The sequence below is a fragment of the Varroa destructor genome, unplaced genomic scaffold, assembly GCF_002443255.2.
Source record: "Varroa destructor unplaced genomic scaffold, Vdes_3.0 BEIS01000006.1, whole genome shotgun sequence".
NCBI lineage: Eukaryota > Metazoa > Arthropoda > Arachnida > Mesostigmata > Varroidae > Varroa > Varroa destructor.
Window position 1 is genome coordinate 7,886,650 of NW_019211459.1, and position 17,439 is coordinate 7,904,088.

Below are 17,439 nucleotides of genomic sequence, written 5' to 3' on the forward strand. Positions count from 1 at the left end.
GGATTTACGACGACAGCTGTTGGCACATTTACTAAACAGTTGCCCCATACCGTTTTTTTATTTGCAGTGATGGGCCGATCCGCCAACTTTTTTTTCGTCTTGAAGAAATCATGATCAAATCACATACGACGAACGGCGGCAGGCAAAAAATACGATATAAATCGGCCAGCTTCACTAGCGGTGTTACTCCCGATTGATCGACGGCATTGGTGCTTTGTTGTCGTTTTTACTGCCATTCTTATGACTCTGCTCGAGTATTGTGCTCTGTTTTACCTTCGGCCTGTTTGAAAATAGGCTAACTAACTGAACACCTCAAAAAAGACGTTGGCCGAAAGATGCGCATCATTTATTGATCTGGGTGAACTTACATGAAACGAAGAATTTGTCCTCTTCGCTTATCTATCACTTGAGTCTTTGGTCTTATTGCAATGTTTACAATCTATCATGGAACATTTCGTTGACTTCGCAGTCTTTATGTGGAATTATAATTAGCGTGTTCTGCTTAATGTGCTCGTATAGCAAATTGCATAACATAATAATCTATCGTGTTGAATTAGACGAAATTATCGTAAGTGTTACCCCGATGAAAACAGCAGCCTATGTTATTGGTTTATTAAAGCAGTATTCTTATTTCCGTTATTAGTCGGTTTCAACCAGAAACTCTTGTTAAATCTTATTCTACTATAATCAGTAAAATAAACGTAACATTAGAATTTGAGGGAAAAATGGCCCTATGGTGATGCAGAAAACGAGCAAAAGTTTGGTGCCTCGTAGCAGTCTCACGAGCAGCTCGACAAGCACATATAAGACGAAAAAAAAAATAAGAAAATCCACAAATAATACTTCTATTAATCGTCAGAGCTCTTCGTGCCTCGCACAGATAAACATCGACGCATATTCTCTGTAACGATGCGTCGTAACCGAAAAACTACGCACGCCGCTTTTTACCAATGGCTCCATATTGGGAAAAAAGGGAATAAAGAAGGATAAGGAGCGAAAGAAAACGAGAGGGAGCGAATATATAAGTTACAGAGACCCGTTTTACGTTGATGGCAGTGGTGGCGGGAACACGAAAACCGGCTTTCAGGCTGAGACGGCCTCGCCATCAATCCATCCGACGTCGGATCAGAACATTTGCCTAGTAGTAGCAGTAGTAATGCGGCATAACCGAAATATGCGCACGCATGTTTTTTTGCCATTTCGGTCAGTTTTTTTTCGAGGTCGCCACCGTATTATGAACGGGTCAAAGGGGGTTGAAGCTTGATGACTGTTCGACGTTCGCTGCTACGTCCGTCGCGGCGGCGCCGCCGCCTGTAATGGCAACAGCGGTACTGGCCAGAAGCAAACAGGCGACGATCGGCTCTCCCGTTGTTTGAGCCATGGAAGAACGCATACAGCCATAGTTGCCGTAATCAATGCGAGCTGGTGAAACTATCGCACCGGATAGAACTCGCGGCGCTACCACCACCGTCGTTGTATACGGCCAGCAGAATACAGGGTTCAATGAAGAGCGTCCGAGTAGAATTTGATCAAGTGGTGCCTTCCCTGCCGCAGTACAGCGTCGCAAGGATACTATAGCGTTAAGTGTATTTGACTTCTGTCGTAATGTTTTTCGGCTAACGTTGCTGTTTCTGCTGCAGTAAAACGGGTTCCAAGTTCTATGGCTGTTGGCACATAGGGACGATTGACACGTATTCCTTTTCCGCCCACAGAGGATTGTTCTCTCGAAGACGGAAACAATTTACATCTGTTTCGATGAAATGAATCCGTTATCTAATCAGGTAACTTTAGCCAACTGAGATGGAATGAAAACGCTGGAAACTATGTTTGTGCTATTGCAGCCAACGCTAGATCCAATAAAGTCATAGAAATTCCTGCATTTGCTTGGCAAACGGTCAAATTGTAACTATTTTTTTTGTCTGTCACAAAAAGCGGACGCCAGAAAAGATAGAATAGTCAGCGGATAACGCGATCTACGGAGAGGTTACCGGAGCAATAAACGGAACAGAAAATGCATAATTCTAAATAAATTTGAATTATAATTGTCCACGAACCACTTAGCAGCGAAAGCGAGTTCCTGCATTAGCTTAATAAAGTAAAGCAAAAACTTAATAAAGTTTTTCGATGGCTTACCATCGAGAGATGGTAAGCCAACAAGTTTTTACTTATTACTAAGTAATTTTGTATGACAACAGCAGGGCCTAGGAATACAGGAGCGTATTTGATAACACACCGAGTGGTGTTGAATTGGTTATGAATAGCACATCAATCGAAGTTACCTTGTATGTCTTAGATCTTATTATCATTTACTATCTGCTGTCCTTCTGAGAAACGCTTAATGAATAAGGTATAGCAATTAAAACAATGATACTTATGTACATAACAAATATAGAGGTTTGTGTGCGAAAAATTACCATCTGCGTATTGAATTAATAGGAGAAAAATCGTTAGATAAGGATATCATACTTATCAAGGCTCGCTTCACCGTCCATGAAGTGTGATAACTATTTCGTGATTCGGAGTTAATGCAGGCGCCTGCTTCGTTCCGTAAAAAAATTACCAGCTAGCCTAAAGTCTATAGAACATACAATAAATCGTATCTTGTCGACGGATAATTGAACGCAACTTGCGATCGGATGGATGCCCACATTCCGCATGCACAACGGTTGGAAAAAAGAAATACAGACGAAAGCAAAGCTACATCATTATGCCTTATTACACTGTAAAAAAAAAATGATACGCGTTCTTAATATTACATTTCCATGCCAACTTGAGATGAAGTTAAAAAAAAATGATTGTTATTATTAGTAAGAGGGCAAGTGTGCGATTCATTAAATTGTGCGGATCTGTCGCTCAGGATAGGGCAGTCCAGAGTTTCTTAGTTATTCCGACACACATTTTCCCTCCTTAGTGAGCCTTGATTAGATGTCCTGATTTATGTGTTGTTTCGATTTCCAGTGTATCTGCCGGCAAGGCATGGCAAGCACGACAGTAGAAAACACATTTAATTTGATCGGAGTTATTAAGCTTTGCTGCGATTCACGCAAATTATATGTTACTTTTTTTTCTCTCAACTCTAACATTATCCTTATGTAACCTGAACTAGCTGTCCGTTCTGTGGCTGACTCAACCAGTTCGATCTTTCATGTCCATTGAACTTCTTCGCTAGAAATGGTTACCGATTTTCTACAGAGTTTATTTATTAATGAATAACATCTCTGGAAAATCTTTTATATATATATATATATTATATATAAAAGATTTATCGAGGAGTTGTTGTGGAATCGTGACTATAACTTTTAAATTGTGAGCGAACACCGTACTGTGAATAAAGCTGCTGGGTAAAATTCAACGGTTTCATCCAGAAGCTTAGGGAGGAGATATCAAGTTTTTTTGATGTTTTCCTTGTTTGATATTTTGACGGTCTAGAAACTTTGCTTCTCAACCATGCAGCGTGATTTTTTTTTCTAATTTTTGAAGAACGAGAACGCACGATTCGGCAAACGAATCGAGGAGCCACACCTAAACTTACGCAACTTCTTCGCGAGCAACAGTTGCTGTTTCTTCACTAACCCCGCTACCTGGCTTAGTTCTTTCACTGAACCACGAGACATACTCATTGGGCGCTTGTGTAATTATTCTGAAATAAAAGGACATCTTTTCGAAGAACCGTATCGTTTTCTTAATAGCACGCGGAGTCACCTTTAATACATTATACCGACTCGTGTATTCAAAAGGTAACGTCGTGTTGTTCTGTCTCGTCACACTCCCTCCGTATGTTTATTCGTTTGTATACCTTTGTTCGCTTGTTTTACGCACAATTAGTTGAAGTATATCACAAGGACAAATATTTCCATATAGGCGTGACTATATCTGACACAATTCTCAAACCCGTACTTTTATTGAAAACAACATCAACAGGATACCACAAAGTTACAGGCACGTACGGTTATGATTCCTTTCGACCACGTGCTACCGACGCCGACGGTAAGGACGGGTTCGCCTGACGTCCGTACTGTGGTAATTGTAGCATCGGTGCAAGCTAGCACTTCGCGCTAGCATAACAAATTCACAATGCGTCTGTATACTAGACGGTGTCAGATCGGCCAGCAATGAGCATATGGTACAAACGCTGCCGCTATTCGCTTCTTCCTGATTCGTTTTCTCGTGATAGTGTCCCAGAGCAACAGTTCTGACCGGCGTTACTCTTTGTTTTTTATAAGGCGGCTCATATGTATTTAATCTTATGCGAGTGCTTTCCTGTTGTCTGTACTGTCCGTAACGGTACTTCGTCCATCGTCAAGACCTGTTACCTAAGCCGGAGCAAACTTTGCCATGGCAATGCCCATTAGTGCTTCATGGACACCACTGTGTCTACTCAACGCTGCTCTGTTACCCAGTTGTCATCAGATTCAACGGACCATTCCGTTTGCTGCTTCTATTGCTAACACAGCTGCCGCTATGGTCGTCGGCATTAATTCGAACCAGGAGCAGTCGCATTTTCTAGGAATAAACTCGCCCCCAGCCACCTACCGCCCCCCTCCGTCACTTCACGCTCACCGTAACTGACTCTACCAATGATCGGCCTTATCATTTCCTACTGTTTTTCTATCCCTATAGAGCATCTGCGTCTCACCATCCCATTGTTGTCGGCCTTATCGTCTCCAGCGCATGTTGATTGCTACCTGCTGTTGCTGCAAGCAGGATACAGCGGCGACTGCGTAAGCGCAAAGGAAGACGTACATGGTAACGGTATCCAGTTGGGGTGTTGGTAGAGATGGGGCGGCATGGTGCAAGCGCTGGTACCGACACTCACGATAATAGTTAGAAGCAGTCCGTACCTCTCTCAAACGAAAGAAAAAAGAAAATTTTGATGACGACGAAGAAGCAGCCAGATGAGGCACAGCAACTAGGAACCTGCGCAGAGAACTAATAGCCCCGTTGCCTGCGTAAAAAGCTACACTGGTTTAGCCAATGCAACCTGTCTCATCAGCTTCAAGTATATAGAAGAACTGATACGCTCTGGAATTATGCGGTGTACAAATTACCCATGAGCTAAGTCAATAGCGGGTAAAGCAGACGCAATCCAGTAATGGTGAGAGTAAAAACGCCGAAAACATCCAAGGAACGATAGCCAAGAGAAGCCAAGGGCTCGATTCCTATATGGCACCTTCGAATGACTTCAACGGCTTTGTATCGCGTCCGCTACCGTTATCTAACCGCTAGTCGCTGCTGCTGCTGCAGCAGTGTCCTTTTTTTTTTTTTTTTCACAATGCTATTAACGGTCCCTTCCTATAGGCCGGTTCTCGTTTGGTGCCTGTACTTCCGCCCATCCCCCTCGGCAGCTAGTTTAAATTTGCGGATGCTAATTTCACCCCAGAGCACTACCGCTGACGCCGTGGTCACCGCCACCGTCATGGTACGCTGTTGCGTTTCATTTCGCTCCCGCCGTAACGCACCACTAACGCCCGACCGGCCGTTGCTTGGTCGTCAGGCGTTGGTGCTAAGAACAACATTTAATATTGGGGCTGATGCTATTGTCGTATAACGGCTGCTAGTGTCTATGATTTTTTTCGTACTATGGTGTAGTGGCACGCACTGCCGAGAGTGGTAGTACAGCGCGTTTTTCTCCGCAAGTGTGAACGATTCTCGGCACGGTCTTTCCGGGATAAAACAAACCGCACTACTGTTGAACTAAGAAACAGATTCATATCCATAAGCCAGCCGACCAACCATTTGGCATATTTCACACACCTAACTTTTCACGCTTAAAGATGCAGGAGAATAAATGTAAAGATATATGAACATACATCCCGGCCTATCTGGATGTATTCGCGCGAACTGAAGGAACGACCACGTGCATCCCGCCACAACGAAGATGACCACTCACTGGCGGAACGAGCCTTATTCGATGGTCAGAGAAGTCTTTATCCCTAACTCCCTACACATCGTTCTCCTGGAACATCATCGCTGAACTGGCCCGACGAACGAATCACCAGCACATAACTGCCGGTTAGTGATGACAACGACGACAATACCAACGCTTGTGACCGTTAAAATATGAAGTCAACAACAACGCCTCATCGTTCGTAGTTGTCGTACATTGTAGAAGCTGAGAACTATATAAGTCCACCCTACCCCCCCCCCCCCCGCCGCCAATCGTAATGAAAGACATAAGAAAACGCTTTTAGACATAAACCTCATTGTTGTTGAATGGTGGGAAGTGCACCTTTTTCACGGTTGGATAGAAGATCCGCTCAGTTTAGCAGTGAAAAGGCGCATAAACGGGTCTTTCAAATCGTAAAATGTCCTACAGACATGTTCTTGTGCACGTGGGTGGTAGGGAAACTAGCTTTCGTTTTTATGGGGGGGGGGGGGGTGTTGTTATTACAGGGGTAGGGGTTCTAGGGTCGACTTGACTCGTTGTTCATTGTTCAATGCTAATACATCGAACCCTCGGACTCGTCGAACAACGTTCAATAACCTAGCGGAAACGGTTCTTCTTTTTTAGAAAAGAAAATTGGAGCTGAACTTGGGAACACAGCGCCGATGGTTACGGTGTAAACATTGGTAAATCTGCTCCAAAATCCAGGTTGGTATTTTTGCCATTTACCCTCTGAGATATTCTGGGAAAAAAACTATATTGGTTACAATTGAATTAGCTCTTAGTTACAATTATAGGGTTGTTTTAGTATATATTTCTCATGCTATTTTTGAAATTTCTCGAATTTACCTCCCGAAGCACTATCTATCTGCCACAAATTTGGGCCTTGCATCTATCGAATGGCACTGAACGGCCAACGAAGCGACGATGCCATGGTTTTTGTGACCCAATCAACGAGTAATGGATTAGCCATTTCTGTTGTTTAGCCCTGGCTTTTAACGGAAAACGTCAGGTAACGATTCACAATAATAGAAATAGCGATTTCCGCCATAGCGATAATTTATAGTTACACGACCTACATGCGTCCGCGCAAGATGGCAAACCAGTTAATATATGCGCATGAGTACGTAAAAGAACAAAGGTGACGAGAGAAAAATAGAACGCTCCAAAATGTGAGCTACACCGCGATATGATCTTCAAAGGGTTTGCCACCCGTAATCCATTGTCGTCTTGACAGGGGGCGAGGGGACAGTTGTCCCGCGGCACGAAACATTTACACTACCATGCCTCATGGTGCAAACAGGTCAACGCTTGCCAATGGTAGCAGCGTCATCAGCGACTATTATTTGTGTCCGACGTCCAGGCGGCCGCAGCGACGCAAGTGGTTGTTAAACGCTTTTGTATAAAATGAATAGAGGGAAAAGCCGATTGCTGGTGAGAGCTGGTCAAATGCCACTCGACTACGCTCTCAGCGATACTTAATCGAGGGGAAGCGATCAGCAACAATAGATAGATTGGCCCATACGTAGATAGTCGATTTAATTTTTGTCGAAATACGAGTTCCTATTCTTTCTTCCTATTTATTCAGTTTGATGCATGCAATCAGACTACTCTCGTAGTATGGCAAATGGCAGAGACCGCTGCTAACTGACCGGTGCTCAGTAGCGTCAGCATCCTTCGTAGAACCAAGTGGCACCGATCTAAGCTCAAAGCTACTATGAATCCCTCCCCAAAAACTTGTTTCTCTTTCAATTCAGATATCATAGACGACCGTTGCCTTCTAACACCTGCAGCATCAGCAGCAGAGGCCTTTGATTCCGTGGCAGTCGTACGAAAATGAATACGATGAGGATTCAATCGGTTGGAGGAACCGGACAAAACGCGAAAATAAAGAAAAAAACAACGAATGAACTAGTACTAACTGGATATATAAAAATGAAGTATGGATAAGATCTGAACAGAACAGCGACGCCTGCATACAAATAATATTAGATTTGACGAGAAGCGATGCTGGAATGGTAACATAATCCTGTATCATACGTCATAACGTAGCAGACACATACGTCGCAGGTGATGCCAGACCACTTCACCAAGCTGAACGCCGCAGCCACGGCGAGGATGGCGATACCGATGTCAATAGAGCTAAAAATCGTCTTTGAAGTTCTACATCATCATGATCATCGCATCGCCATAGTACAGCTCCCCATTTGTTCCTAGACTTTTGAAAACTGTTTTTCTTTACCTTGTCATTAACTAATAGGAACTGCTGATGAACCATCTTGGATTCTACGTGTATCAGTTCGCCTGTCAATTCGCCGTGATCATTGGCACAGTCAATCTGACAAGCCCTTAGGCAGCTTTTACATGCTACATACGAATGGCCTACTCTAAACACTTGATGTTACTTCAGTGCACAGATCATGCTGCAGTTCGCAAGCAGCTTGTGCCTGTCGAACAAAAGGACATGAAGCGGACCAAAATCAACGACGATGATGCCGCAAAGGCAAGCAAAAGCAAACAAAGTAATGCCCTTCTTGTATAGCCCAATGATGTCGGCGTGAGCTGTGACTCGTCCAATTCAATCAAAATCAATGAGCAGTGGAACTATTATTATGGAATTGATAATCGTACTAGTAGTAAGTAGTACTGAATAAAAGATCGAAGTGTTTCAGAAGAAGGCGCTCGTCGAGCAACAGCGGCGGCGGCGGCAGCCAATGAACAGGAAAGAATTCTGGGGTTCGGTCGTTGTCGCCGAAACACCCCTGAAGCCAAGCAGGAATAGAGTCCATGAAAAGGGGCATCTTTTCTTTGAAAGTTGCAGTGCTATCGTAAGGTACGATGAGACACCAGCCTGAAACTGCAATGACGGCGGCATTGCATACTAATTCTTACTAATAAATAGATACTTCGATCATATTGATAGACGATTCTAAGTTAATTGAAAAAGAATCCTAGGGTTGTCGAATGAAGTCGAAGGCGATAACAGAAGGATCTTGGCGTCATTCGTATGCTCTATGGCTTACCAACCAGTCCTGTCCTGCATAGAATATATGCTTATAGCTAAATACAGGTTTGAAACGAGCGGTATGCCCCACATGCAAGCCACTTGCGTCAATGTGTGATTGTAAAAATGGTGCTTACATTGTGCAAGCTCGACTTCTGCTTTTGTGTATTGCATAGAACTTTATATAGTAGCACATCACTAGATTGAACTGACAACACATTTTCCTGACTGTGTCAAACCAGGACGGGTGGCATCTGACTGTCCAACCATTGTATGGTAATGCAAGATGATGTAAGTTCTCCTAATGAACGGCCAGTAACACTTGCTACATATAAAATTCATCAAATATTTCGGCGCTGATACCGATACTGATCGGAGATAGAAACTTTTACTTGAAAAGGGAATTTTAGCAAAAAACTGGGAGCAGGATTAAATGATAATTGTGCTTAACCTACCCGCAGATTAAATGTTGAATGAGGCAAACAGACGTATAAGATTAAATCGAATTACTTTTATATGTCCTCTTGCCAAACGCGATCATCCTCAGTACACAATAAACTTACATATCTATGGCTATCTCTCAATTTTGTTATGAAATTGTATTGGTTGTCATAGAATAATGAGCTTATCGAGAAGTTGATATATTTTCCATATAGAATGAGTATTCGCCTACATGAATCGACTTAACACGCGAGCGATGATCGGCGGTAATTCATTGACCGTTCAATAGATACTTTTCTCTTAATCACCTCCAATTGACTTCACAAGATAGAACCTTTTCAATAACGTAAAACGCCGTCCGTAAGGTCCGGTTATACGTTGATAGTCTACATTACGAGCTCACACGATAACAAGCGTTCTGTCAAGCGTTTCTACGAAACCGAACGCACTACCAACACGAGAACGAATGAGAGCATCGCACTGAGTAGCACTTCAACAGACACCATCACATTGTGAAGGTCGAAAAGAAGACGTATCAGTCACTTCACTGCCACCATCTTTCATCTGTCACGCCCCGAACTTCTCAATAGATATCCCTCAACGATCTGGCAGGATGGATCGACACTGTGACTGTTTATCTCGGCCAAAATTGCGCCGGTCACACCTGTACTCTGAAGCTAGCTTCAATGCATTCATTATTACGGACTTTAGTCATCAGTTTCTTTTTTTCGAATTTTGCCTTTGAGAACAAAGAACAAGTATTAGAGGCAGGGAATAGATCATGATAGAGTCATCATACCTGCGCTTGTGAGCATGTGTATATATGTATGCATGCGTATCTGTGTGTATTTGCTTGCCATGAATGCAGCCTTCATACATCTTATGAGAAAATTCATAGTATTGGCTTCCTGGTTAACAATCCTATATAGTGTCTTTATAAACGAGTGGCTCTGTTGTGGTCGTAATGGCTGGCGGGATCGGCTGGCTGAATGGGTATGCTTACAAATGATTGATTCACGGCTTTGTAATCGCGATCAATACGCAGTACGTGTACCGCAATATCGGCCCAGCTCTACTTTGCGGTATCCATTAAGCGGTTTTCGCCGGGGGGCGATTTTTGACGACCGCTGATACGTTGCTGATCAATCATTGGCAAATGAACATTTCCCAGTTAAGGAAGATATCACTTGTCACAGGTAGGCTTATGTCGTTCATACGCATTTGTCTAAAGAAGCTTTTATAGGTAACCGCAATCTTGTATACATGCCTACTTATCGCTGCAACGGGTAGTGCACGCAGGCTATACACTAAGTGCCATTATATTATTATATGAATTCAGATTAATTTACAGATAAAATAAATTAACAAATTCGTGTATTGTTGCATTGCCAGATACGTCTGTAGGTAGTGATCCGCTTTTGTTAAAGAACATTTGTACATCCACTTCTAGGTATCTAAGTTTCGTAGCTTAGTGGAGGTAAGTTACAAGTAAAGCGGTCTGTAATGCAATGTTAACGCAATCGAGGGCGTGGAAGTCGATACACTTACTCTAGCTATATATACAATGTTAGGCACAGCAACCAATATATCGCTTATACCTAGACCAATATACTCATTTTCGCGAAAACGAACCGTCATCAACAAAATTTGTCCTTGTTATCTAGGCTTTCCGATGAAGATCACTGTAAACCAATAGTCCAGCATAAAATATCTATGCAGATCAGTTCTGATTCAATACCTAACGCTGGCTATGTTCCATTGTAATTAAAAAGTACGCTCAAGCGTAACGCTCGTTCTAACGAAAATGCACGATTCTGGATACGTTAAAATCTGTGATTGCGCATGGCGTTGTGTTGTACAAAAGTATATTCCAACGTAATGAGCCGGTGTATATCTCACAGCGTAGATACTCTTCATTGAAATTTAGCGCACAGCCTGGAAACGTACAGAACGTGACGAAAACAGAATTCCGGATAAGGCAGAGAAAATGTTATTGGAAATGTTGTCTTATATCATTAGCAAGTTAGTTATTCTATACAGAAGCTCTAAGATGCGAATTCGCTTGGGAGACACTTTATTTAGGCCACCAGTACATCGTTCTCGAACTTCATCTTCTTAGTAATTAAAGAACGTAGTTCGAATTTTCTAATTCCTATATAATGCTGTATTTTTTAAAGAATAAATATCCGTATCTAACTGAGCAGGAAGTCGACCAGTCTACACGTTCTGCGTGCGATAGCACAGGCCTTTACGCTTGTCCCAAGTTCCATGCCTATTTAATCATATTTTAGTCGCATCATTTGGATAGATGTGATGAAATAATTATTTAATATGTTGACATTAATACGTTCATAATGAACTAGGATACACGCAAATGTCAGATGATTTAATTTTATCTACTTCTATTTACAGTAAACAATCTACTATGCTATTTCATTACTATGTCTTTTTACTAGTATTTTTATATTCTGTTATATATATATATAATCTGTTAGCTATCCGCCGCAACGCAGCCGACATGTGTAGATATATGTTTTCTATTTTTAACGCAGTAATACCTATGTAATATGATGCGGCCGGGATAATTAGTGACTTATCGAGTCACAGCTTTATCTTATAGTAATGATAATAATGACATCCAATAGAGCAAAAGGAAGAACAACAATTAAGCTATGTTGGTTGGCGTGCTAAAGATTTCGTTAATTTCGTTGTGGCATCATCCGTTTCACCAAGTAATCGGCATCGAATTAGCTGACAATAGGGAAAAAAAAAAGAGGAAGGACCTACGAAGGAAGAACATCACAAAGTTAAGGTTTATATAATAAATAAGGCTAACTGCCTAATTGAGTACTCGGCAAATATTTTTCATGTAGACGTTTGCAACTGCACACAATTAAAAACTCTTAAATTTTTTACGCTTGTTGCTCGCCGTGTAGAACGCGCCTGCCGCTGATTAGTTCTGTCATACCGCCATTGCGATAATTGGTTATTTTTTTGTCGATCTCGTTTATGCCATAACTTATTGCACATATCTATTTGGTCATTACACTACAAGAAAAACTTGAAAGGATTGTATTGAAGCTAAATTCGGATGGGAATATCTGGCAACGAGAATCATCACTGTTGTAGGGCCGTTTAGCCATTATTGCATGGATTTGGGCACCCTAGAGCACTGCTGGTAATGAAGATACAGCAGATGAAAACGAAAATAAACAGTTTTAATTTCGTCTTTTGCCCATATCGCATCTGGGCACAGTCTTTGTTGTCAATGGCTATGCGACATCATCACAGCCTAGATTTAGCGCTTTCATTGCCATCAAAGGTGTTGCTTGCCAGTCATATCTTCGGTGGCTGAGTTTCTCTCCAACTATCCGCTATTAAAAAACGGCAGCATGCGTGCGTTTGTAGGGTCGCGAGAAAGCAATAGCTACTAAAGGCATAGCCGCTGGTTTTCTATGAGGCGTAGAATCGTCTGCTACAGACCAATGTCGGTGGAACTAGCGGCCAATGGACTGGCTGGTACCAGCAAGTAAATAGAGTTACGAAAAGAATACGTTTACGAATCGGATAGGAGAAGTATGGTGCGCGGGACTTGTGTCTTACAAGAGTAGCAGTTACATCGGCTTTTCAGTTTTCAACATCACAAATCTACGTGGCATGACTGCACTCATAAACGCCCGCGGCAGTCGTCATGTTGTGGTCACGCTGAGCTATGGGTACTGTTTGTTAGCAGACGCCCGCCAACAAATCAGCCGTTACGAATCCATTAGAGCCGAACCCTGCAGATACGACGTTACTGACCGCCTGAACGCAGCGATGCATTGCCTTGAACAGGTTCCGGTATCGAATGCGTAGTAGGGTACTCTATAAATTCAACGGAGCTACAATGCCCTGTTCTTGTCGACAGCAGGAACCTAACAAACGTTAAATCTTTACTCTTACCGCTATTATTATGAATCGAGTATCGGCAATAAGAAAGAATTGCTGCTAAAAATCCCACTGAACAAGTGACGATCCGCCACCTCCGCCTATATTTCTAATAGCAAAAGCTACATAAGACTAAAAACTACTTGGCCCGTCACCTGAAGCTAGAATCTATAGACGATGGTAGCGATGCCTCGTCAGCACATGCTAATGGCGGGTGTACACACGATGCAGATGAAATCGGATCTAATATCAGTCATTAAGCCAATATGTAGATTGCTTAGGGGCAAAACAGCCTATTGATTAGCTCGAGTCGGTAGAAGCAGTTCGACTATTGCAATTGCCGCTTTGTGTTACTGTACTCTTCAGCGATAATGATCCCGCTGGTGGTAGATCCTTCAACAGATCAGGCGCAGGCTTACAACGGGCGTTGGTGAGAAGCCCATATGGGAGCAGATGCTGAACACGATAACGTCCGGTCAGTTAAAGCGAGGGCGGAAGATGGGCAAAGAGGCCCCAACGGTGCATCGAAGCGCGTCCAAAGCAGCATGGTGTCCGCTGTTGTGAAGTCTGGTCGACAACATTAGGAACAATTTATGAGCTGGGGACATTTTTTGTCAACGTTGCATTTGTGCGCATATGTATAATTTAAGCAACGAAGTATATTTAAGCCTGGAGACGACCAGATTCTGATACGTATGGCAGCAAGGGTTGCGTTCTCAGACGGAGTAGATCTTTGTTATTCGAATGGGCCGTTCGCGTACCCAGGAGGTTTAACTTTTCATTTAAATTGATAAGTAACTTCTTGTTTCGTTTGAACTGTGTAGCATCTATGTGCGGTTAGTAGGATCAGAAGCAGCGATCCCTTTGGTTCCTGTCAAACATAAGGATAGAAAGTAGCTAAGCTTAACTGTAGGACAGTTCACGGTCGAACCGTGGTTATTGTGATTCGCAGTGCATACAGTTACATTTGACGTAATTTATCTTTGTACAGGAGGTATACACTGTTATGATTCGTTGATTGAAACAAAAAGAAAGTTAGCAAAGGGGCCGATTTGCGCTTTCGACAATTTGTATAATTCATGACTGAAAAGAAGCTAAAATCGCCTGATCGAAAAGTGACTTTCCGTTCAGCCAAGCGCTGCTTTCCTTTGTCTGAAAAATTCTTCTTCTCTAAGAAAGAGAACGTATCGTAGTAAATCTAGCGGAGCACAGAGAACGTACAACTGCTAATCCGGGATGAGAAAAGATATTCGACTGCACTATACAACGTATCGTAATTATTATATAGTTTGCCTCACACAACCCGTTCGAAAGCGAAGCCGTACTACGGCGTTATTATAATAGTTGACAAAAAAGCAATGGTAAAGAAGATCAATGAAGATGATGTGTGAAAGTCAACTGACAGAACTGGACGACAGACGTTTTCGAATCGTATGAAGGTCTTCACAAGACGGGGTTTCGCCATAATTTAAGCTTAATGCTATCCGTGTCAAGAGCAAAGATACTTCTAAGAAGAAAAGTGTACAAGACGATCACATGCGCGCGCGTTTATGTATGATAAATAAATGCAGTTTTTTGACAAGCTAAAATATGCTCGAACTAATTTAGATCGACTTAATCGATTACTCGTATTCCACTGTATCTTCAGCACAAAACAAATTTCTAATCTAATTTCTAGATAAATACGCGCAATGAGCTTTTCAAATATATATATATATATATATATCGACTGTTTTTTTTTAAATATTACATACAGGATACATACGGGCCTGGCCTACAAAAAACAGATTGGCCGATCGTTCAGTTTTTTATTCATTCATTCAGAAAAGTCCAGCAGATCAAATGCTCATACCTTTAGGAGAAATACTCGAAAATTATAGATACTAGATTGAAGTACAAAGCGCCTTGGGTTTTACTACAAACAAAAAAAGTAAACGAGAGAACGACGAATAGGTTTTTAACACACTCAACATTAAAATCGAAGGCAAAGCTGAACGGCGTATCCTAGTCAAGCTAAAAAAAATGTTAGTTTTAGATTAGAAGTAAAGCGAAAATGTCCTCCAGGCAAACTCAGCACCTTTGCCTTCTCGACACAGCTTGCCCATTTCAGACTGTAGGCGGACAAAGATTCTTTATCATCATTTTAGCCAGCCTACTAGCAAGGATGTTATCGTTATGTTCCTTTACTACTTAGTAGAATTTAACATCTTTTTTCGGTACAGGCCTCCCATAACGTGCCGTCTGTCTACAGCATAGAGCCCCCGCCACTTTCTGGGCCGTTCGTCATTTTCTCGTGCGCCACTAAAATGATGCCCCTCCTGGATACAATCGGGCGGACTGAGATCTGGTGGATCGGTTACCGCAAGACTTTTATGGCGCAATAAGCCGAAGCAGACACACCGGCTCAAGAACCGGCGGATCCACGCGTCAATCAGATTCTACTATAATGTGACTTTCGTCATACGCCGCATACACGATCCATTATCGTCTGTCTTTCGAATTTCTACCCGGTTGATCGGTTGTTCTGTGACTGCAAGAACAAGTATTGATTAGGACTCGGTGTAATGCAACAAGCCGACTAAATAGGACAATCTGTTACGTGGCTTCGTACACGCCGCCAAGTAACACAATTAGTAAATGGATATATGCACTGCAGGCAAACTATCGGACTATATATATATATGCGTGTGTGCATGTTAATAATCGCCAACAGCTTCATGTCAGTTCGAGGTGGCTCCTAGTGTCCTGACAAGACATGCATCACTTATATATAAACGTTGTAATTTGAAATAGGTCGTACATTGTGCGTGTATACGGGCGAACATTGAGGCTTTCCCAAACTTTGACTAAAAAAAGACAGCCGTTGAAACTGGACACGAAGTTCTCACACTATAGCTTTCAATTGAGCGTCATGTGTTGTCCGATCCACCTATGCTAAGTTGCTTAGTTTAGATAAAGAACTGTTTTTCCAAGACGCAGACCCATCTAAGCAGTAGCAATAACGATACACGTGCGGAAACGCCCCCACAGACAATGCTTCAGTTGTTCCAATTATTGGCGCCATCAGCAGACGGATGCTTAATGTCCGCCATGAATAGATACGTCGCGGCGGTAGAGAAAAGTGCGGTCGAAGTCGTGAAGATAAACGAAGTTTCCACGCTACCGCTGAAGCCGAATGGGGTTGGCAAGTGAATATTAGAACGGGCAATCGGGTACATCTGTCATCAAGTGTTTAGCTAGCCATCATTAATCCGCGTCGAAGCCAATTACAATTCTATTAGACGTTTCAGTGAAGCGGTGTCCCGCTTACTTCAATCGCTACGTGTTGTTTCCTCTGAGACAACTAGAAAGGCCGAAACTCGTACCGTAACTATAACAGGCTATTATGGGGTACCATGCAAATGTAGTACAGAGGTTAGCAAATATTCAATGTTTACCCTTTTATAACGGCGGTTGTAGTACATTGCTGGCCATAGAACGGATTGTTTTTCCAGTGTCGAATGAATAGAACCGACAAATGTCTCGGCGCTCAATAGATTGGTGAAGCGTATCTTGCCATCGATTTGCTTTGTCAATGGCTAATGATGTTATGGTATAGTTATGAACTGATCTCGCATCGCTTTCGACGTTTCTAAATGTTGACAGCTCTCTTTGCTCGTTAGCTTATTCAAACTGTGCTAAAAAATTTGCCCCATCTAATGATAAATTATTTGACAAATAACGGAAAGCAATCAGATATCAGAAAATGCCTGCCATGTATATAAGGGTGTATTACAGTCTCACACGTGCCTCCGGTCTTGGTATAAAGGCTGAGCTGTTCAACTTGCTAGGATCAATATTAAATGTTCAGAACTAGATCTTTTCCTAATAATAACAGATAAAAGATCACCCGATGTCTCTGTTTCAATTGACGGCTCTGGGGAGAACCTCCTTCGACTCGTTCGAGGAACTTGTTCAGTTCTGTCTTTAAGGAAATTAATGCACTATCTACAGTATAGCTACACAGTCTTCAGCAGCCACGAATGCCCAAAAGAGACGACTAAATCCATGTATAATTTTACAGAAGATGGGTAGAGCGCAAAAAATCCTTTAGTAGCGAAAAATCAACGGATGTTATTGTTCGTATGTCCTCGTTGCGCGTAAGAGTCACCGTCGATCCGGCATCATTTTTGACGGATAGCAG

The 17,439-nt window shown here is 42.3% G+C and overlaps 2 protein-coding genes across 10 annotated transcripts in view; one reads left to right on the forward strand and one right to left on the reverse strand.

Moving 5' to 3' along the window:
- Nucleotides 1-17,439, reverse strand: part of LOC111252566 (annulin-like) — an 80,819-nt gene that overhangs the window by 22,310 nt on the left and 41,070 nt on the right. The window contains exon 1 of one of the 7 annotated variants that reach the window (XM_086992042.1): nt 9,638-9,938. The exons of the other annotated variants lie outside the window; for them this stretch is intronic. The gene's annotated coding sequence lies outside the window, so the exon portion shown is untranslated. Of the gene's footprint in view, nt 1-9,637; nt 9,939-17,439 lie in introns of those variants that run through there. 7 annotated transcript variants of the gene reach the window in all.
- Nucleotides 1-17,439, forward strand: part of LOC111252567 (uncharacterized) — a 60,286-nt gene that overhangs the window by 4,216 nt on the left and 38,631 nt on the right. The gene's annotated exons all lie outside the window — the stretch shown is intronic.